Below are 22,107 nucleotides of genomic sequence, written 5' to 3'. Positions count from 1 at the left end.
AAAAGTAGCTCCTGTGATAACAGAAAGTAGATTGCCATCCCGGTGAAATTACAACTTGGGCGGCACACTGGCGCAGTAGTACAGTTGCTGCCTTACAGCGCCAGAAACCCGGGATCTTTCCTGATTACCAGTGCTGCGAGTTTGCACATCAAAGTCAAAAGTCAAAGTAGCCTTTATTGTCATTCAGACCTTGCGGTCTGAACAAAATGTCGTTGCCTTGCAGTCCTACATATAGTAAAAATGACAAAAACACACAATAAACACAAATTAACTTCCACCACAGTGAGTTCACCAGGCACCTCCTCACTGTGATGGAAGGCAAAAGTCTTAAGTCTTTGTCTCTTCCCTTCTTATTCTCCCTCTGCGCCAAGGCGATCCAGGCTTCGGATGTTGTGACCCCGCCGGGCGATGGTAAGTAATGTCAGTCCCGCGGCTGAATCCGAGCTCCGCGAACAGACCGGTTCAAACTCCGCGGCCCGGGGTGGTCGAAGCTGCTGCCCTCCAGTCCAGCGGACGAAGCTGTTGTTGCGGGAGCTCCGGAGAACAGGTCACCAACCTGTGACCTATGAGCTCCCGACGATGTCGTCCACTGGGCCCGCGGCCGAGTGGACGACATCTCCCTGTGGTGATTTGTAGGTTAATTCACTTTGTTAAAATTGTAAGAATTGTCCCTAGATTGTAGCATAGTGTTAGTGTATGGGGTGATGGCTGGTCAGCGTGGACTCAGTTGGCCAAAGGGCCCTTTTTCATGCTGTATCTCTAAAGTAAAATAAAATAAAAATATATAAAGGTTCCTTGAAATAATCAGCAATGACAAAATTTATCTCAAATGGCCTTTACAACACTAACAGGCGAGATGATCGAGAAAAATAGAGCATTTAAAATGTAAATCTTAAAGGAGAGCCATCTGTCTTCCATCAATAAAATCCTGCAATGTATAAACAGTAGATGAAGAAGAAGCAAGGAACTACTGTACATATGCTGGTTAATACACAAAAGGCACAAAGTGCTAGAATAACTCATTAGATCTGGCAGCATCTCTGGAGAACCTGGGTAGGTGACATTTCAGATCGAGCCCCTTATTCAGTCTGAAGAAGGGTCTCAACCTGAAATGTCACCTATCCACATTCTCCAGAGATGCTGCCTGACCTGATGAGTTTAATCCTGCAATTTGTGTCCTTTCCTGCAATGTACATGCCCTTCAGAAATTTCCAATTTGTAATTCAATGCCAAAGTACATATGGTAATATTTTATTATTGTCCCTCTAACACAAGGGATAGAATATTGGGTACAACTGCTACTTAAGGCACCATAAGTGGAGCTTCCATTACAGTTATGGTGCAGTTACCAATAATCAGACTTCACAGATAAATTATCCGGCTTGTCATCAAAATAGACTTAATTGCAGAAAGTAATCCCCAACAAAACGTTTGTAAAATCCCAAAACAAAATTAAACAGTTGGTCATATTCTAAGCAGTTTTTTTGAGTTGCCACAAAATGGATTCTGTCTTTTGGTTTGACTAACTCTTCATCTGGATTGACTAATTTAATCTCCAACTCTGTAGCGACTGACAAATCTTTAACAATCTACCAATCCACGGCAGACATAGCCGCTATCTTGCAAGTACAGAGTGGGCAAATATTAACGGCTGATCTTGAGCAACTTCATGTATCAACATGCAAGAAGTGCTCAGTAGCGGTTGAACTCATGCTGTTACTTCCCTTTGAACATGACTTTGCAACCCACCACAGACTGTTGAAATAACTCTCTTTATTGCATATCGTTGACTCACATAGTTCATTTCTAAGAGACGTTTTCCATGGAAAAGAATGCATGATAAATATGCCTTTGAATAAAAATGCAGAAAGACAACTTATTGGAAATATTTTAAGTCATGTATCTTCCACCTGATCTGCATTCTTTTATGTTTGATCGTCGAGACAAAGGGTGGGCTCACCAACAGCCCAAAGGCCTGTCCCATGATGCGAGTTCACCCAAGAGCTCTCCCGAGTTTAAAAAAAATCAAACTCATGGTACCTCATCACGAGTATTTTTTTACTCTTGGAAAATGTTCACACTGTTGAAAAAACTTCACGAGTTTCCGCGTTTTCCAAGTACCTGCCGTTAGCATTACGAGCCGCTATGAGACATCCACGAGCTCCGACGTACCCGCTATGTACATTCTACGTACTTACCACGAGTTTGATTTTTTTTTTAAACTCAGGAGAGCTCTTGGGTGAACTCGCACCGTGGGACAGGCCGATAAAACTCAGCAGATCTTCCTCTTTTCGGGCTGACACCTGTCTGTTCATCTCTGGCATTTGTCTAACAACCTGCCTATCAAATAACCCCCCCCCCCCGCCTGTATTCATCTATTATCAGCCATGCTCTGTCCTGCCCCTCCTCTATCCCAGATTTCTGTCCTTCCTATCTACTATCAGTCTGAAGAAGGGTTCCGATCCGAAAAGTCACCTATCCATGTTCTCCAGGGATGCTGCCTGACCCACCGAGTTACTCCAACATCTTGTGCTTATCTTTCCCTAAAATACAGCGATGTACCCATTAATCCACACAAAATATGAAGGGAGACACAAAATGCTGGAGTAACTCAGCAGGACAGGCAGCATCTCTGGAGAGTAGGAATGGGTGACATTTCGGGTAGGGTCTGAAGAAGGGTCTCGACCCGAAACATCACCCATTCCTTCTCTCCAGAGATGCAGCCTGTCCCGCTGAGTTACTTCAGCTTTTTGTGTCTATCTTCGATTTGCAGTTCCTTCTTACACAAAATATGGTGGTTTCATTTCTTGTCCATGTTATATTAGCTGGCCGAGCAGTGTAGACAAAATGTGGTCACAATCTGGTAAAAACAAAATCTTCCCATCACGAATCAAAAGCCGGAAACTGAAACCTGCCTCCCAAGTATCATTTCTTGATGGGATTGTGAGTAAAAGTGGGATTAGTGACAATGGGTGCTTGATAATCAGTGTGGAGTCGATGGGCAAAAGGGCCTGTTTCCATGCTGGTGACAGTTTCTGTGTAGTTACCAGTAACTCTGCTGCAGTTAGCAGTTACAGTAACAAAAACATCTAACTGTATCTACTGATGGCACTAATAATTGTGAGGCTGTCACTATACATTTATTCACTGTAATGTTCTGAATTAAGCTTCTCAACATTGCAAAAATACAAGTCATAGTCTCTGAATCTGGCTGTCTTTAATATCCACAATCTGTTCTGGTTGCCTTCCTACAGAGTGTGGTGGTTGTAAGTTCACCGTTGGGGGTGGAAGATTGCAACCTTCACGTGGTCCGCCCTGTTTCGACAAATGCAATCAACCCGGCGTGCACAATCAAATAAGATCAAATAGAACAAGTTGTCCTACAACTTTAGGCTGTGCACACCATGCGCAAAAGAAGAAGTTCACCGTTGCGGCGACTGCGGAGACCTCAATAAGCCCCGACCACGGGTGAACAAGAGGAAGAGGACTGAACTTTGTTGCCTTCCCTCACAGTGGGAAACGTTGATTCCGCTGTGGGGGGATGTTTTTATGTTTAATGTTAAATTCTATAGTGTTGTGTTTATCTTATTTGTGCACTGCATGGTAACTCAAATGTCACTGCACCAATTGGTGTATGTGACAACAAATGTCTATACAGCACTTTGGTCAACGTGGGTTGTTTCTAAATGTGCTTTATAAATAAATTTGATTTGATTTGATTTGACCTGTCAGTTAATGACTGACCTTAGCTCCCTGCATCACATTCCCTAAGGTGCAAGTTCACTTCCCTTCATTACTGGTACATTTACATTGCAGATTTACTTTGCTGCTGAAACTTCCATCCCTTGATTTGTTCATTCGTTCATTCCTTCACAGCCTCAGAAACCGACCTTTGTGAAAGCATCCATCTCACTCTAAAGGGAATATACTATAGACCTCCCAATAGCCACCAGGAAATCGAGGGACAGATATGTAGATAGATGTAATAGCAATGGGATTGTCATGGTGTCATTGTGACTTTAACTTCCCTGATATTGACTGTTACTTCCTTAGTTCAAGAGGATTTGGTGCGTCAGAATTTGATAGTTGTTTCCAAAGAGGGTTTCTTAAAGCAATATGTGGCCAGTGGACAGTCCAACTCGAGGAGGGACTAGACTGGATCTTTTATTGGGAGACAAGCCGACCCAATGACATAGGTAAAAAAAAGTGAAGAGGTCCTGAAGGGAGGATTTAGGGAGTTGGGAGGAGAGTTAAGGAAAAGGACCAAAAAGGTAACAATCTCAGGATTACTGCCTGTACCACGCGACAGTGAGAGTAGGAATGGAGCGAGGTGGAGGATAAATGCGTGGCTGAAAGACTGGTGCAGAGGGCAGGGATTCAAGTTTCTGGATCATTGGGACTTCTTTTGGGGAAGGTGGGACCTGTACAGAAAGGATGGGTTGCACTTGAACCCGAGGGGGACCAATATCCTGGCGGGGAAATTTGCAAAGGTCACTGGGGAGATTTTAAACTAGAATGGTTGGGGCGAGGGACTCAAATAGAGAAAGCTAGTAGACAGAATGGGAGGCAGGAAGCAGAAAAGGGAAGCACTCGGACACAAGAGGAGAAAGAAAAAAAAGGAAATAAACAGAGAAGAAGAGACGGGGGGTTTCTTAAATGTGCATATTTTAATGCTAGGAGCATTGTAAGAAAGGTGGATGAGCTTAGAGTCTGGATAGACACCTGGAAGTATGATATTGTGGCGATCAGTGAAACATGGTTGCAGGAGGGCTGTGATTGGAAACTAAATATTCCAGGATTTCGTTGCTTCAGGTGTGATAGAATTGGAGGGGCAAGAGGTGGAGGTGTTGCATTGCTAGTCAGGGAAGATATTACAGCAGTGCTTTGGCAGGATAGATTGGAGGGCTCATCTAGGGAGGCTATTTGGGTGGAACTGAGAAGTGGGAAAGGTGTTGCAACACTTATAGGGGTGTATTATAGACCGCCAAATGGGGAACGAGAATTGGAAGAGCAAATATGTAAGGAGATAGCAGATATTAGTAGTAAGCACAAGGTAGTGATTGTGGGAGATTTCAACTTTCCACACATAGACTGGGAAACACATTCTGTAAATGGGCTGGATGGTTTGGAGTTTGTAAAATGTGTGCAGGATAGTTTTTTGCAGCAATACATAGAGGTACCTACTAGAGGAGTGGCAGTGCTGGACCTCCTGTTAGGAAATGAGACGGGACAAGTGGCGGAGGTATGCGTTGGGGAGCACTTCGGGTCCAGTGATCACAATACCATTAGTTTCAATATACTTATGGAGAAGGTCAGAACTGGACCTAGGGTTGAGATTTTTGATTGGAGAAAGGCTAACTTTGATGAGATGCGAGATGATTTAAAAGGAGTGGACTGGGACATTTTGTTTTATGGGAAAGATGTAGAAGAGAAATGGTGGACATTTAAAGGGGAAATTTTAAGAGTACAGAATCTTTATGTTCCTGTTCGGTTGAAAGGAAACAGTAGAAATTGGAAAGATCCCTGGTTTTCAAGGGAAATTGGACATCTTGTTCGGAAAAAGAGGGAGATCTACAATAATTATAGGCAGCATGAAGTAAATGAGGTGCTTGTGGAGTATAAGGAATGTAAAAAGAATCTTAATAAAGAAATTAGAAAAGCTAAAAGAAGATATGAGGTTGCTTTGGCAAGTAAGGTGAAAGTAAATCCAAAGGGTTTCTACAGCTATATTAATAGCAAAAGGATAACGAGGGATAAAATTGGTCCATTGGAGAAACAGAGTGGGCAGCTATCTGCAGAGCCAAAAGAGATGGGGGAGATATTGAACAATTTATTTTCTTCGGTATTCACCAAGGAGAAGGATATTGAATTATGTGAGGTAAGGGAAACGAGTAGAGTAGTTATGGATACTATGAGTTTCAAAGTAAAACAAGTACTGACACTTTTGAAAAATATAAAAGTGGATAGTCTCCAGGTCCTGACAGGATATTCCCTAGGACATTGAGGGAAGTTAGTGTAGAAATAGCCGGGGCTATGACAGAAATATTTCAAATGTCATTAGAAACGGGAATAGTCCCCGAGGATTGGCGTACTGCGCATGTTGTTCCATTGTTTAAAAAGGGTTCTAAGAGTAAACCTAGCAATTATAGACCTGTTAGTTTGACTTCAGTGGTGGGCAAATTAATGGAAAATATACTTAGAGATAATATATATATAAGCATCTGGATAAACAGGGTCTGATTAGGAACAGTCAACATGGATTTGTGCCTGGAAGGTCATGTTTGACTAATCTTCTTGAATTTTTTGAAGAGGTTACTAAGGAAATTGACAAGGGTAAAGCAGTGGATGTTGTCTAAATGGACTTTAGTAAGGCCTTTGACAAGGTTCCTCATGGAAGGTTGGTTAAGAAGGTTAAACTGTTGGGTATAAATGCAGGAATAGCAAGATGGATTCAGCAGTGGCTGAATGGGAGAAGCCAGAGGGTAATGGTGGATGGCTGTTTGTCGGGTTGGAGGCAGGTGACTAGTGGGGTGCCTCAGGGATCTGTGTTGGGTCCTTTGTTGTTTGTCATGTACATCAATGATCTGGATGAAGGGGTGGTAAATTGGATTAGTAAGTATGCAGATGATACCAAGATAGGGGGTGTTGTGGATAATGAAGAGGATTACCAAAGTCTACAGAGTGATTTAGGCCATTTGGAAAAATGGGCTGAAAGATGGCAGATGGAGTTTAATGCTGATAAATGTGAGGTGTTACACCTTGGCAGGACAAATCAAAATAGGACGTACATGATAAATGGTAGGGAATTGAAGAATACAGTTGAACAGAGGGATCTGGGAATAACCGTGCATAGTTCCTTGAAGGTGGAATCTCATATAGATAGGGTGGTAAAGAAATCTTTTGGTATGCTAGCCTTTATAAATCAGAGCATTGAGTATAGAAGCTGGGATGTAATGTTAAAATTGTACAAGGCATTGGTGAGACCAAATCTGGAGTATGGTGTACAATTTTGGTCGCCCAATTATAGGAAGGATGTCAACAAAATAGAGAGAGTACAGAGGAGATTTACTAGAATGTTGCCTGGGTTTCAACAACTAAGTTACAGAGATAGGTTGAATAAGTTAGGTCTTTATTCTCTGGAGCGCAGAAGGTTAAGGGGGGACTTGATAGAGGTCTTTAAAATGATGAGAGGGATAGACAGAGTTGATGTGATCAAGCTTTTCCCTTTGAGAATAGGGAAGATTCAAACAAGAGGACATGACTTCAGAATTAAGGGACAGAAGTTTAGGGGTAACATGAGGGGGAACTTCTTTACTCAGAGAGTGGTAGCGGTGTGGAATGAGCTTCCAGTGGAAGTGGTGGCGGCAGGTTCGTTGGTATCATTTAAAAATAAATTGGATAGGCATATGGATGAGAAGGGAATGGAGGGTTATGGTCTGAGTGCAGGCAGGTGGGACTAAGAGAAAAAAGTTGTTCGGCACGGACTTGTAGGGCCGAGATGGCCTGTTTCCGTGCTGTAATTGTTATACGGTTATATGGTTATAAGTGGTCGTGATTTTGGGGGGGGGGGGGGGGGGGGTTTGGGAACAGTGTTCACAATTCCAAAGGTTTTAAGATAGCTGTGAATAAGGATAAGTCTGGACCTTGGGGAAAAGTACTAAATTGGACTAAGGCAGGTTTCAACATGATTCAGTGGAGCTGAGGAGAATAAACTGGGAGCACCTGGTATTGGGTAAATCCACCCTGACATGTGAGAATTGTTTAAAGGCCAACTAATCAGAGCTCAGGACCAACATGTTCCAGTGAGGAGGAGAAGTAAGGCAACTTTGGATGACCAAAGATGTTGTACATTTGGTCAAAAAGGAAGCATATGTAATGTTTGGGAAGATTAAATCAGACAGGACATTTGAGGAAATAACTCGTGGGGAATTAGGAGACCCCAAAGGGGCCTTGAAATGTAATTCACAAGTCAGGTTAAAGAGAATCCAAACGCTTCTTATTCGTACTTTTAAAACAAGAAGGTAACTAGGAAAGAATAAGAGCCACCCAAGGATAAAGGAGGGAATTTATCCTTGGAGTCATAGGATGTAGGCGAGGTACTAAATGAGTACTTGGCATCAGGATTCACCAAGGAGGAGGACATGGGGGACGGTGAGATGTGTGGTGTATCCCATTATGCAAGGACATTGTGAGATCAAGAAAGAGATGGTAAAGAGCATTAAACTGCTTAAATTACCAGGGGCCATGTGATCCAAGTGAACTGTAGAACACTAGAGGGTATACCGTATAGGTGTAAGGTATGAGAGAAGTAAGTCTTTTACAAAGAGAATGGCGGTTGCCTGGACTGCGATGTCAGTGAAGATGGTAGAAACACCAAGGTTTCGACAAGAGGTGTTTAGACAGACACACGGACAGGCAGGAAATAAGGGGATACTGGGCATGCACAGGCACATAGGACTATTTAGATTGGCATGATGGTTTGTGCAGACAAGGTGGGCTGAAGGGTCTGTTCCTAGGCTGTACTGGGCTAGTAGGCTGGCTGTGGAGGAGCTGTATTTGACAGTCACACTGCACCAACAGCAGTTCAATGAAACTCGAGTAAAAATGATTAGAGCCTCTCCAATTTTGGGCTTTCAACCGGACAAGGTTCATATTCACCTTACTGTTAGCTGTACAATGAGCAAGCCTCATCCGATAAGTGAGGAGGTGTGAAGAACTCATGAACTTTATTTTCTGATTGCCATCTGCAAGTTATCAGAAAAATATGGTTTCATAAAGCTTGTTATTTTAAGAGACCAGATGGCAGTAAGATTGTGTTAGATTAACTGATGGCACATAGAGTTGCAGTGTCATTCCACAACTGAGCCGGGCAAGGGAGAATCCAGCAAGGCTTCCACTCTCTGTCACTGTGCTGTGCAGGGAGCTGAGATCCCCCGATGCAGGAGCTTGATCGCTCCGACGTGGAGGGCCCAAATGCCGCCGGCTATGGGAGCCAAGATCGTCCCATCAACGGAAGGCTCGAAGCCCCCAAACCACGGGAGGGCAAAGAAGGGAAGAGATTGAACCTTTTTCTCGCCTTCCATCACAGTGAGGAATGTGGAGGAGTCACTGTGGTGGAGGTTTATGTTAAAATGTGTTTTGTGTGTTCAATAGACAATAGACAATAGGTGCAGGAGTAGGCCATTTGGCCCTTCGAGCCAGCACCACCCTTCAATGTGATCATGGCTGAACATCCCCAATCAGTACCCCGTTCCTGCCCTCTCCCCATATCACCAGACTCCGCTATTTTCAAGAGCCCTATCTAGCTCGCTCTTGAAAGCATCCAGAGAGCCTGCCTCCACCGCCCTCTGAGGCAGAGAATTCCACAGACTCACCACTCTCTGTGAGAAAAAGTGTTTCCTCGTCTCCATTCGAAATGGCTTACCCCTTATTCTTAAACTGTGGCCCCTGATTCAGGACTCCCCCAACTTCCTGCCTAGAGGTTTCCTGCCTCTAGCGTGTCCAAGCCCTTAACAATCTTATATGTTTCAATGAGATCCCCTTTCAACCTTCTAAATTCCAGAGTGTACAAGCCCAGCTGCTCCATTCTCTCAGCATATGACAGTCCCGCCATCCCGGGAATTAACCTTGTAAACCTACGCTGCACTCCCTCAATAGCAAGAATGTCCTTCCTCTAATTAGGAGACAAAAACTGCACACAATACTCCAGGTGTGGTCTCACTAGGTCTCTGTACAACTGCAGGAGGACCTCTTTGCTCCTATATTTGATTCCTCTTGTTATAAAGATTCCTCTTGTTATAAACTTGTTCTGTATGACTGTATGGCAAATGAAATTCCTCATATGTTGCAAAGCATACTTGGCTAATAAAGTATTATTATGATTATGATGGGTTTTGCATAGGACTGTGCTTGGCTCCCATATTCTCTCCAATTGAATGCCTGCTGACACCCAATGTCTGTCATCTTGAAGTGTGGGCGATTCAGCCTAAAGGCTCCTATCGCCTCTCATATGATATTTGAGAAAGACTGAGCAAGTTTAGGAAAGGAGATTTTAAAAAACAGGCAAAAAAAAAAGTCTTGAGTAGATATAACCAAAAATGCCTTTAATATTTGACATACACTAAAAAAGTAGCAATGCCCAAACACACAGCAGTGTAGGGAGGTATCTGCTTAAATGCTTTGAAAACACGAAGGAAATGTTAAATTATTCTCTTGTACTATTTATTTTTAACATGGGAAAAGTCACAGGAAAACTCCACACAAAATTGTGAACTTTGAAAACTCCAAGATGATGGTACAACTTTGAACATGAAACTCTTTCAGCTGCAGGTTTCACAATAGGCCTTGTCATCTTGTCATGCCTCTTGCAGCCACTTCCTGCAAACAAAACCTCAAAGTTATCTTCCTCTTTCTGAGTTTCCTGCAGGGGATTTATGGGTCCGATATGACCAGCCTTCTGTATTTCAGAGCCAATAATATTAGAGATGTTGAAACACGTTTTCCTCAATACCAGTCAGTTGACTACTTGTCTTCACCATCGAAACTTTGGACAAGGAAGGTGGAGCAGGTCCTTTCCTGTGGTAGGTCTGACTGTTGGCCCCAGTCAAGAAGGTATGAACTTAATGAATATTCTGTACATTACGGATGGAAATATAATGATCAACTAATCGTTTTTAAAATTAATTTAACCTTCTTTAAATGTATGACCCTTCCCTGAAGTTAATGAATTATGGTGTCAGGGATATTTTGTGCTGGATCGTGGAAATTTCCAAATGTCAGCATCCTGTGTTCCAAGGCTGAGCAGAATGTAGCGATTCAACGATACTTTATTGTCGCATGTACCTTGTTACAGTGAAATGCTTGGTTTTACATACAACCCGGTAAAATCATATAGCAGAGATCACCTAGGCAGTACACAACTGTCGACACTTTTCAGGGGTGGACAGAGTTTACAAAAGTTCACCGAACAGTCTGGATTTAGAGTGACGCTCCAATAATATGTAACAGCCTTAAAACTAAACTTATTCATAAATGTTATGGTTCAATTAAGATGGGAGCATGTATTTATCACATCACAGATTCACTAAAAATGGGGAACAAGTTAAGTCTGACACCCTGGAGAACTTTCATTCCATCATCTAGAGATTAACTTCAGGGCAAGAGGTGGACAATGAGTGGAAAGCAGCATAAGCAAGATTTTAGTTTAGTTTAATCATTGCATTTATTAGACAAATTTTACAAGACTTTAATATTGTTGCATCAGATACCTTATTTTAATAACAACCAGCGAATATAAAATAACATAACTTTCTAATATCTGTTGGAAACAAATTAATTAATTAATTAATTGTGGCATTGACATCTACAAGATACAAGTGTTTCTAAATTATTCTAAGCAATATTAGGAATTCTATAAAGTATCTCTAACAGCTGAAGAGGCATTGGTCATGCCTTCCTTCCATTTTAGCCAACAATTCCTTCCTTTTGGAAAACAAATCTCCAAACAATGATTCAAATGCCACTTGATGAGATGGCAAAATACCATGAATGAAATTTAAGACTCTTCTAAACTTGTGCTGCAATTGCAGTTGAAGACGGTAGTCATTTGTACGGAAGAAAGGGTTTCGAACCGAAACGTTGCCTATTTCCTTCGCTCCATAGATGCTGCCTCACCCGCTGAGTTTCTCCAGAATTTTTGCCTCCAATCATTTGTACTCCACTGGTTGGGCAATATATAACGCCACCGCCCACCCCATTGCACGTTTCGATTGTTTTAACCTCTATGGTGTTTTATGGAACCCAGTAGCACAGGTTAGGAGGTGGAAATGTTGCTCACAATCTATTCAGTTACTCTTCAGGATAACTGTAATGATTAAGCAAGGGCAGGGTCTGACCCACAACATTGGAATAGCCAGGCTGATCTCACTATTAAGGCTGCAAGCTGAACGGTGAATGCTGTTAAAAACAATCAAGAAATTATACAGTTTCTATATAGTAAATACAAAGTTACTACATGTTACATTGCATTATGTTTCAAGAGGTGCATGCTGCTCAAAGCAGCCATTCAAAAACAGAAAATGCTGAAAGCACTCAGATGATCAGGGAGCATCTATGGAAAAGGTCTCAGGTCAAAGATACTCCATTCGACCATAAGACCAGGCAGCACATGTGGGGCTCCATCCCATTAAGGATGTTGTTTTCAGGGTAAGACTCGAAAGCTTTTGGAGAACACTTGATTTTCTGGTCTTCAAGTGATTCTGGACTTGGCTAGAAAAATATTAATGTGGTTCATTGGAAACAACCTGGAAGCATTAGTGTAAAAACCGCTGGCATCTTTTGAAATACCATTCAATGTGACACAGAATCGCTTTGTATTTACTATTTAGAATCTGTATAATTTCCTGATTGTTTTTAAACATATATCACTATTCATGCTTAACATGCACCATCACATATTATTTCATATTCCTCTTCAGGATTCTTATGCCACATTTTTTTGCTTCCGCTCATTGCGACAATACCGTTCAATAGTTTTTATGCTGATATATTAATATGATTATCCCAGGACTATTTCCAGTTACATGTAATGGATCTTTATAATGATTGCCCACAATTTGTTTCTTAATTACCTTTTTAAAAGGGAATAAAATATTTGGAAATATCAAAAGATGAAACAAATTTTATCATGGAATGCTAAAATCAGCGGGAACATTTGGCAGTCGGAACCCATTGATGTTGCTCGTATTTAATTTGTTTTTCTCCAAGTTTGGGAGGAATAATAATTGGAGCTCCACTTTACAGAATGTGTCTGTTTATTTCAGGTGCAAAGGAACCAAAGATGAATTCACAGTAGCTTCCCACCCAAGTGGTCACGGCTTTGCGCTGAGTGTATTTGACAAGCTGAATTCAGACACTCAATTCTAAACAGTGTCAGTTTGTCAAATACCCCAAGTGCGGAGCTGAAAAGCAACTGAACATTCCCCAGGGCTGAACGAGGCTTGGAGATATAAGCACACTACTGACAAGGCTCCATTATCTGCATGTATATATATAAAATTAAACACACATGCATGGCTCTAGAGTGAAATAAACATTATGTGTAAACTAGATGATAAGTGTTAACCAGATGATAGAGTTGGTATATTTAAGATTGGAAGTGTACTTACATTGGACTTAGCAAAAGATTGTTAAGATTAAACCAAATGCTATTATGTATGATATAAAGAAATAAGGTTGATGACATATTAATGTGCTAAAGTAGAGAGTCAATTAAAGTTTGAGTCATTCATCCAGCACCTACCGATCTGTATAATTAACACAAGTGTTCAGAACCTCAGGTATATTCGCTGATGACCACATTGGATCTGTGCCTTTGCATGACTGAAACAAATAGGTTAGGTATATTTTGCTCTTCCTGTTTGGAGAAAGTGCTCCATAATTTTCACCAAATATTCATGAAATATCTATTGAGAAAGCGCTGGGAAACGAAGAAAGGTAAAAAAAAAAAAGGCATTTATCCGAGTTTAAAATGGCTATATTTTTCCATTGCAGAATTAAAAGTATGGATTAATTAAAACGTTAAATATCTTCAATGTTTGGCCTCCACATTACGTTCTGAATTGTAATTGCATGAACCACTCTTTGCATGATGTTAATAAAGCTGCTTTGAATACCCCTGTTCATTTTTGTCCCAATCTCCATCTATATAAGGCGCTAATTCTCAATGCCATGTGTTTCTCTGGAAGTGGACATCTATTTGGCACTTCAGTACATTTGTGTATAATGGATATTGCATTAAAAAAAAAACATTTTCGTCTCAATCTCAAGAAAACCATATCCAACAATATGCAGAGAACAACAATAGCAACAGTCCAATAAGATATATCGGAACTGGAAACTTTGAGTTAGTTCCTCTCATACCCTAATGAGTTTAGGCCTGGCAATGAGAAGAACTAGGTTTTACCTGTCTGTGCTCAGATGGGTGATCTTATTAACTCCACTAGTTGTGGTGGTGTAACTATTTATTCTGTTTCTGGCAATGGAGAGAAAGATTCAGTTCTCTGAGTTCCCATTCTTACCTTGTCTTTCTCCTTTAGTTTGGCAGTCCATCTGGGCCTGCATTATGAAATGGCTGATGAGGCCAATGCAGAATCCAAAGGTGTGACAGGCAGCACTTAAACAAGTAGGTAGGCAAGTCGGGTGGTGGTGCATTCCTTTCACGGTTTGCACTGGGCTTCCGTATGCTCCTGGTGAATGCTGGAAACAGTCATGGGGCAGTAAACACACGGCAGGTCAGTCGGCATCTATGGAGAGAGAAACAGTATCAGTGTTTCTGAGCTGGAAATGAAAACTCATCAGCCTGAAATGTTTTTCACTCCACAAATGCTAGCTGGCATAATGTGCATTACCAGCATTTTCAAATGTTATGTTCATAATGAACATTGCTGCAAAAAAAAAAGTAATTCTTCACCAAGGGAACTCAAGAAAGGCACTTGTGAGGTATTGCCCACAATGAATAAACCCACTGATATGCAGCACGTAGGCTTACACTTGGGTGAGCACTTTCACCACAGACATTGTGAGCCAAAGGGCTATTTCCTGTGATGTTCTATGAATATCAGTAATTCTCCACTTCCTTCTAACCATATCTTCAGGATAAAATGGGAGCATCCTCAGAATAGGCCCATATGGTTTACCCATATGCATGGACAAACAGACAAGGGAGAATGTATGTCTTAACAAGGAACTGCAGATGCTGGTTTACCAAAGAAAAGCACAAACTCCAGCATTTTGCATCTTTCTTTGCCAATTTATAAGTGATAGGCATTACCAATACGTGCCTAAGTTCAAGAAATAAAACCGAAATTATCTTTGACCAAGGTCTGGGGTGCTCCACATTTTTAGCTTATCATTTATGAGATTAGCCCAATAAATAAATTATTATTTCTGAGGGAAAGAGTTAGCATTGAGACAGGTAATTCAGCAGATATGTAAGTATTCCATTAACTTCTAAAATACAAGTTAATTGTGGTTTAGGTTTGTTGGTTCATTGGCCTCTGTAAAATTGCCCCGAGGGTCTAGGGAGTGGATGCGAAAGTGGGATAACATAGAACCAGTGTGAATGTGTGATCAATTGTGGGCCGAAGGGTCTGTTTCCATGCTGTATCTCTAAATATAAACTTCAAATAGAGACCATTTGACCCGTAATCATTGACCCGACCCATTGGAGATCGAGGCTACTACTTAAGATATTTAGTTTATTTATCCACTGTATAGGGAAAGATTTCATGGATTGCAGCTTCCAAATGAGCATATTAATGGAATGCAAATAAAATTACCGTAGCAGAACTATTTTTAAATATAATTGTTTTGCATTCCAATAGAAAATCAAACTTGAATCAGTCAATTGAGCCAAAAATGGCAATCCTGTCAGTTTATTTAAAACTTTTTATGTTGATAATATATTTTTTACTTTAATAGCATCTGTCTAATACATTAAACAAATCTTCAAGAGTAAACATAATTAAACATTGCTTCATTCTTGCAAAGCAAAATGACCAATTTACTCACCCACTAGGTTTAAACGCAAACTACAATCACCGTTACATTTGATGAGTAGGCACATTTGATCACTGTTTAGAAGATGGTTAGAAAATACAAGTCCATTTTATGTTTTAGAATAACCCTGTAGATTTCTTAACAGTTCCATGTTAGACGATCACCTATGATTCATATAATTGCTATTAGCTTGATTTAAGGGTCATGGAAGAGTAAGAAAGTCCCGAAGAAGGGTCTCATCCTGAAACATCACCTATTCCTTTTCTCCAGAGATGCTGCCTGACCCACTGAGTTATCTATCTTCGGTTAAACCAGCATCTGCAGTTCTTTCCTACTCGTTATGGAAGAGTACAGTGTATTAATGGAAGAGACTGTTGCATTTGAATATGAAACTGCTTCTGGAAAATTACTCTTTGCCTTCAATATTTGAGAGGAATTTCTTTTTGACGGCCTAGAAGTCTTTGCTCAATTGGCCTATTAGTTCCAGTTGCAGCAGCAAACCTGAAAAGCTTCAATATACAAACTTAATTCTTGGTCAGTGCTGAGTTAGCAGATATCATTTAGAGCAACAATCACCAAAGCATTACAATCAACTTTAGCCTCCATGGGCTGGGGAAGTGAAAACTGAGTCACAACTCCCACTCCTGGTTGCTAAGTAACGCAGGAAAGTACGTGCATATAAAACGGTGAGGCTAAAACAGGCAAAACTAAGATCTCATCCGCAACCAAAAAAGTTGTACATCTTCATAAAATCATAAGATCATGTGATAGGAGCAGAATTAGGCCATTCGACCCATCAAGTCTACTCCACCATTCAATCATTTTTTTTTTTTTTTTTAATTAACCTTTTAACTTGAAAATAAGGGAAAAGAAAAGAGAAAGAACAAGAAAGAGAAAAAATGAAAGGTGAAAAGATAGGACCCTTAAACTAGCAAAGTACTGTGGCCAAAGAGTGAATAAAGATGTAAGAGAGAAGGGGAAAAAAAGAAAGGAAAAAAAAAAGAAAAAAGTGGAGATATACCTGCCTCTCGTCTCCCCCCCCCCACCCCCCCCCAGCCGGCCACCCACCTCACCCAACCCATAGTTGGATTTAAATCCAAAGTAGTGTTGCGCCATACTATCCTTGTAAGAATTCGGTGAAGGGAGTCCATGTCTTGAAAATTTGATCTGGATTTTCTGCCAAGACAAGCCTAATATTTTCCAAATGTAGTGTCTCGGACATGTTTGTTCCACCATTCAATCATGACTGATCTATCTCTCCATCCTAACCCCATTCTCCTGCCTTCCCCCCATAACCTCTGACATCTAACATAGTACCTTTCATTTCTGTAAGGAGCCTTAAGCCCTTGAAGAGCTTTTGGAGTGTAAAATAGGAAATAATGGGAGAAGAATGCTTGTGTCAACAGAAATGAACATGTCAAAGGCCTGAGGAGAGAAAGGAAGGAACTTAGGAAATAGTTATGCATTCAGAATTTTGCAGGCTGAAGCAGTCTTTCAACCTTAACTAATTTAGTATATTTTGCATGTCTACAGTTACACTGCATGTACAGATATATATATATATATATATATTAATGACTTAACTCGTTAGTTCTTGAATCTAAAGTTAACTGATTTTTATTTTCAAAAATAAGTTTTATTCAGAATTTTAAAAATATATAAAACAAGAACAAGAACTCTTCTGAGATTCTCAACGTCTCTACATTCATTAGTCATACAGTGTGAAAACAGGCTCTTCGGTCCAACTTGCCCACACTGGCCAACATGTCCCAGCAACACTAGCCCCACCTGACAGACACAAAATGCTGGAGTAACTCAGCGGGACAGGCAGCATCTCTGGAGAGAAGGAATGGGTGACATTTCAGGTCGAGACCCTTCATCAGTGGAAGGATCTGAAGAAGGGTCTGAAGTAGGGTCTCGACCCAAAACGTCACCCATTCCTTCCCTCCAGAGATGCTGCCTGTAACACTGAGTTACTCCAGCATTTTGTGTCTATTTTCACTTTAAACCAGCATCTGCAGTTCCTTCCTACACACCAGTCCCACCTGCCCACATTTGGCCCATATCCCTCCAAGCCTGTCCTATCCATGTGCCTGTCTAACTGTTTCTTAATATTCAGTTGTGTTTGAAACTATCCTTAAACCATGCACCCTTGCCACACTTGTGCGGCCCTGGGGTCATGTCCTTTCCCTTGTTTGAGGGGTGTCCACACCGGACCCGGACCCTCAATGCCCTGCATTTATGACAAATAAATTGAATTGAATTGAATTGAAAGGACCCTCGACTGTTAACTAATCTGAAGCATGGCAAAGTACAGGCAAGCTGATGCAATGAATGTAGGAGAAGCAGAAGCTGTGGCTTTCTGCAATCACAAGGAACTCAGGGAGAACTGCTCAATATTTTCAAAAACACATCTACCCTTAAAATTGAGAAACCTTTACAGCATTGCACATCCATCTCCTAAATGTTTCACAAAAGGCACTATAGTTTTTTTTTCAAGCTACTGGAAGTTGTTCAACATTCTGTGTAATATATGAGGCTACTTACAATTGATGCTGAAAATTATCTGCAGCTTTTTCATTTTGTGGTGGTACAAAGCTTTGTCATGGTTTAAGATTAAATCTAGACAATGTTATCTCTACATTTGATCAACTGTTAACTAATCTGAAGCAACAAAGTACAGATAATTTACATGTGAAAAGATGAGCTGATAATTGAAAGACTGGAATGGATACAATTGTAAAAGTGTTAAGTGGTTGGGCTAGTAAAACAAGTCATGGGCTCATGCAGCACAAAACAGGCCGTTCGGCTCAACTCATCCATGTCAACCATGCCAACCCATCTAAGCGAGCTCCATTTTCCCACGTTAAGCATTGGTAAAATTGTAAATTGTTCCCAGTGTGTAGGATCGTGTTAATGCATGAGGTGATCGGTGGTCAGCGCGGACTCGGTGGGCCGAAGAGCCTGTTTCCGTGCTGTATCTCTAAGACTAAAGTCTAAAGAGTTGGTGTAAAGGCAGAGATACAGTATGCCCTGAAGGTTCTTAAAGTTGCATTTAGGAGGAAACCTGCAGAAGAAATAAGAAATATACAAAGGCGTGTGGTCAACACCTGGTTCCTGCTTTTAAAAGCTGCATCTTTGCATCCGGGGATCCCTACCACCCAGTATCGGTCAGGATGATGGTGGCCAGCATGATGACAACATTGGCTGCACTCCCAAGCCCTGCGCAACAAAACATCCACATACAGAGACATGGCCAGCTGAGATGCCTGCTGGGGGTTGGTGGAATGGTGGATAAGGGGGTGGGGGTTGTGTGGAGAATTTCTGTGAATCAATTGAAAGGGTTAAGGTTCGGAGAAAGGTTGCACAATGACTTCCCTGGTAAAGCCCCAAAATGGTCAGCTTTCCAAAGAGAAATCTAGGCTGCAGTCGACAGTTCAAACATTATGTGTTTCTTCGATGCCGACAGCATTATTGCAGCATGAACTGAATTTATTTCTTACTTCCTGTGTTTAGTCTTTTTTTTCCCCTGCCTACTTTCACGGTGGGATACACTGATGGGAACATTTAGTTTTAATACCTTGGACTTCCACGTGAAAATCACAGTGGGAGTTTGTGATGATTCCCATCACGAGCTGTCCAACTAATATTACCACAAACGTCCACATCAACTTTCTTCAAAGCGATATTTGTGGAATGCAAATTACATGCAACCAGCTGTTAAAAATGGACAACTGATAGATCAGTTTGACGCATAAAAATGATCAAAACATCCTTGTACGATCCTAGGTGGTGGGACGAACAAATGATGATACAGGCAAGATAGACACAAAATGCTGGAGTAACTCAGCGGGACAAGAAGAATTTCTGGACAGTAGGAATGGGTGACGTTTCGGGTCCAGACCCTTCCTCAGACTTCTACAGTCAGGCTCACATTGAAAGCAACCACCAAACTCTCCACGTCATCCATCCATCGCCCGTTCTATGTTATCTCACTTTTGCGTCCTCCCCTTGCACAATTTACAGAGGTAAATTGACCCGCACGTCTTAGGGTTGTGAGAGGAAACTGGAGCACCAAGGAGGAACCTCACCTGGCTATAGGGAGAATGTGCAAACTCCACACAGACAGCACAAATAGGCCGCAACATTCTGCATTGTAGCTGTAAATTAAATTTCAAAAATACTTCACTGCCTTTGCAGTATTTTGGAATGTCTTTGGTTGGCAAAAGACTCTTTGTAAATGCAAGTCCTTTCATTTTCTCATTCTTTGCGAACTAAATGCAGAAATGGACTTAGAATGGAAAAGTATCAAAAGTTGCACTTTGAATCGTGATGTTTTCACATATATAATTGTGGGTTTATCAGAAGTGCTCAAATAATGAAATCCCAAAACATAGCATGATACAGTTCAACTCAAAATGTTTCCTTTCCTGTGGAACTAACATTTAATCAGTCCAATTCAGATAAGAAGTTAACTATTGCACATTCTAGTGCTCCTGCCTGGCCTCCAGTGAAAGCTCCAGCATTTTCAATGTTTATATCAGTTCCAATTTAATTTACATTTTGATGCAAAGATATTTGACAATAAACATTGAAACAGAATGTATGTTTCGCTTAGAATTAATCTGAAAATGCTGTTATTTCACAACCAACCATGCCATATTGTGAAAATTATGAATATAGTGGAAATGGTGAAGCGGTTCTCTCTGCATTAGAGGCAACCAATGTCCTAATAGCTAGTTTCTGCTATCTGTCAATAGCAGCGTTTTCACAACTTCCTCTTCTAGCAGAAAAGTTTCAACAAAAAGGGATGTGTGTTGGACTGTTGATATCGATAGCTATATTTGGAAGTCATGTTGGAAAGTTGGGCAATGTAGAAAACAGTTTTCTTTCCCCTTCTCACCACGCTGTGTTAAACAGGATTTCAAAGAAAAACCTGAAACTTTTTTTGCAAGTTTTTATTTGAACATAAAGAACCTAAAATCTCACTTCTATTGCCTTTCAGATGAAACCAAGTTTACCAGGTTTATGGTTGCATGGTGATGTAGTGCCCACTCTGGTAACAAAGATCTTTGTTTACTTTTTAGGCAAGATATTTATTATGGTAGGCTCCCCAATGTTAGAATAGTAATTGCATCAACAACAACACAATGTGCTTGCATTAAGGAATTCAGCATTTTGAAAGCTTTGAGAATGGAATTTTCTTTTTTAAGCGAACTGATTGCGAAAACAAAATGCTATGTATTTGGCGGCAAGTTCTTGGAGTTCATCCTCCAGAGGGAAATGCCCCCTGTGGGACTTAAAGTTACTCTCCTGAGAAAACTAGGAATACAAGAAGCCTGGATTAATTGGTTATCTCACCTTGGATTACACGTGATGTAACCTTCCAGACTAGCCTACCATGCAGAACAATGTCAAGGTCTAAACCAGGGGTGGGGAACCTTTTCATGTTGGAATACCACATTAATTAAGTTAGCTGTAATCTAATAAGGCCGCATCCAAGAAACTTCAATTCGATATACTTCAAAATGTACATTTTTTATTTTGTAAAAATCTAACTACTATGTACTAACTGCCACGTGTACCGAACACTGAACGGCCAGCGGACTCTCTCCGACATTTTCCCTCTCGTCAACCAGCCTCAGGCAGTGGTGGCGCCAGTCAGGCAGGGAGGTTAACGTACATTCTAGAGTCGCATTAGAACTAAATCATGAGCATAACAGGTGTTAAAATAGCCCTCATGAGTTACTAATGTTTTAATTGTGGCCGTCAGTCGGGGAGGATTATTTTGTTGAATCTTCTTTTACTCTTTGGTATTTTAAATACGTTCATTTTAAGATTAAAATAAAAATAATAAAAGACGGACAAAAACATATTAACCGATGCAATGGGCCGGGTGAGCGGGCGTATGGAAGGGTAGTGGGATAAATCTCCGCTTCTTTTACACCTTCGTTAGTTCTTTCTTTCTCTTTTTTCCTTTTTCCTTTTTTCCGATCTAGTTATTAGTTCATAAAATGTTAAAACTGAAGCAGTACGAAAATTGTATGACTGTTATGCTGATCATTTTCTTTTTGTACAATTGCTTCTAACAAAAATTAAATTAAAAAGAAACATATTAATAAAAATAAAAGGATTTGTTCTACAAAATTTGGATTCATTCAAAAGGCCGCACTTAATGGCCTAGAAGGCTGCATGCGCACAGGTTCCCCACCCCTGGTCTAAACGAATTTACACATCCAAGTGACTGCAACTCGAGTTAACATTATATTCCAATATGTGGGTCCCCTTGTTTATGTTATGGAGCAGCTGTATTATATATCTACTTTATGGACAATCCTCTGCATCCAATTCAAGTTTATTGTCATATACACATAGAAGTGTGAATCCTCTTGTAGAAAACATAGAAAATAGGTGCAGGAGGCCATTCGGCCCTTCGAGCCAGCACCGTTATTCATGGCTGATTTTGGTTCTTGGTTCTTGGTCCTCCAAAATATTCCAAATGGAATTTAAACTGGAGGTGGTGAACGGAGGGATTAAGCCAGAAAGGGT

General features: G+C 40.8%; 1 long non-coding RNA gene across 1 annotated transcript; it reads left to right on the top strand.

Annotated features, from left to right (window-relative positions):
- The first annotated feature begins 10,545 nt into the window (after nt 1-10,545).
- On the top strand, nt 10,546-13,680 carry LOC116979169. Its single transcript, XR_004413639.1, has 2 exons — nt 10,546-10,611; nt 12,822-13,680. It is a non-coding gene; the product is annotated as an uncharacterized LOC116979169 (long non-coding RNA).
- Nucleotides 13,681-22,107: the final 8,427 nt, after the last annotated feature.

This window comes from Amblyraja radiata, chromosome 12 (genome assembly GCF_010909765.2).
Source record: "Amblyraja radiata isolate CabotCenter1 chromosome 12, sAmbRad1.1.pri, whole genome shotgun sequence".
Classification (NCBI taxonomy): Eukaryota; Metazoa; Chordata; class Chondrichthyes; order Rajiformes; family Rajidae; genus Amblyraja; species Amblyraja radiata.
The sequence above is the reverse complement of the archived record's forward strand: the minus strand, read 5'-3'. Positions and strand labels throughout refer to the sequence as shown.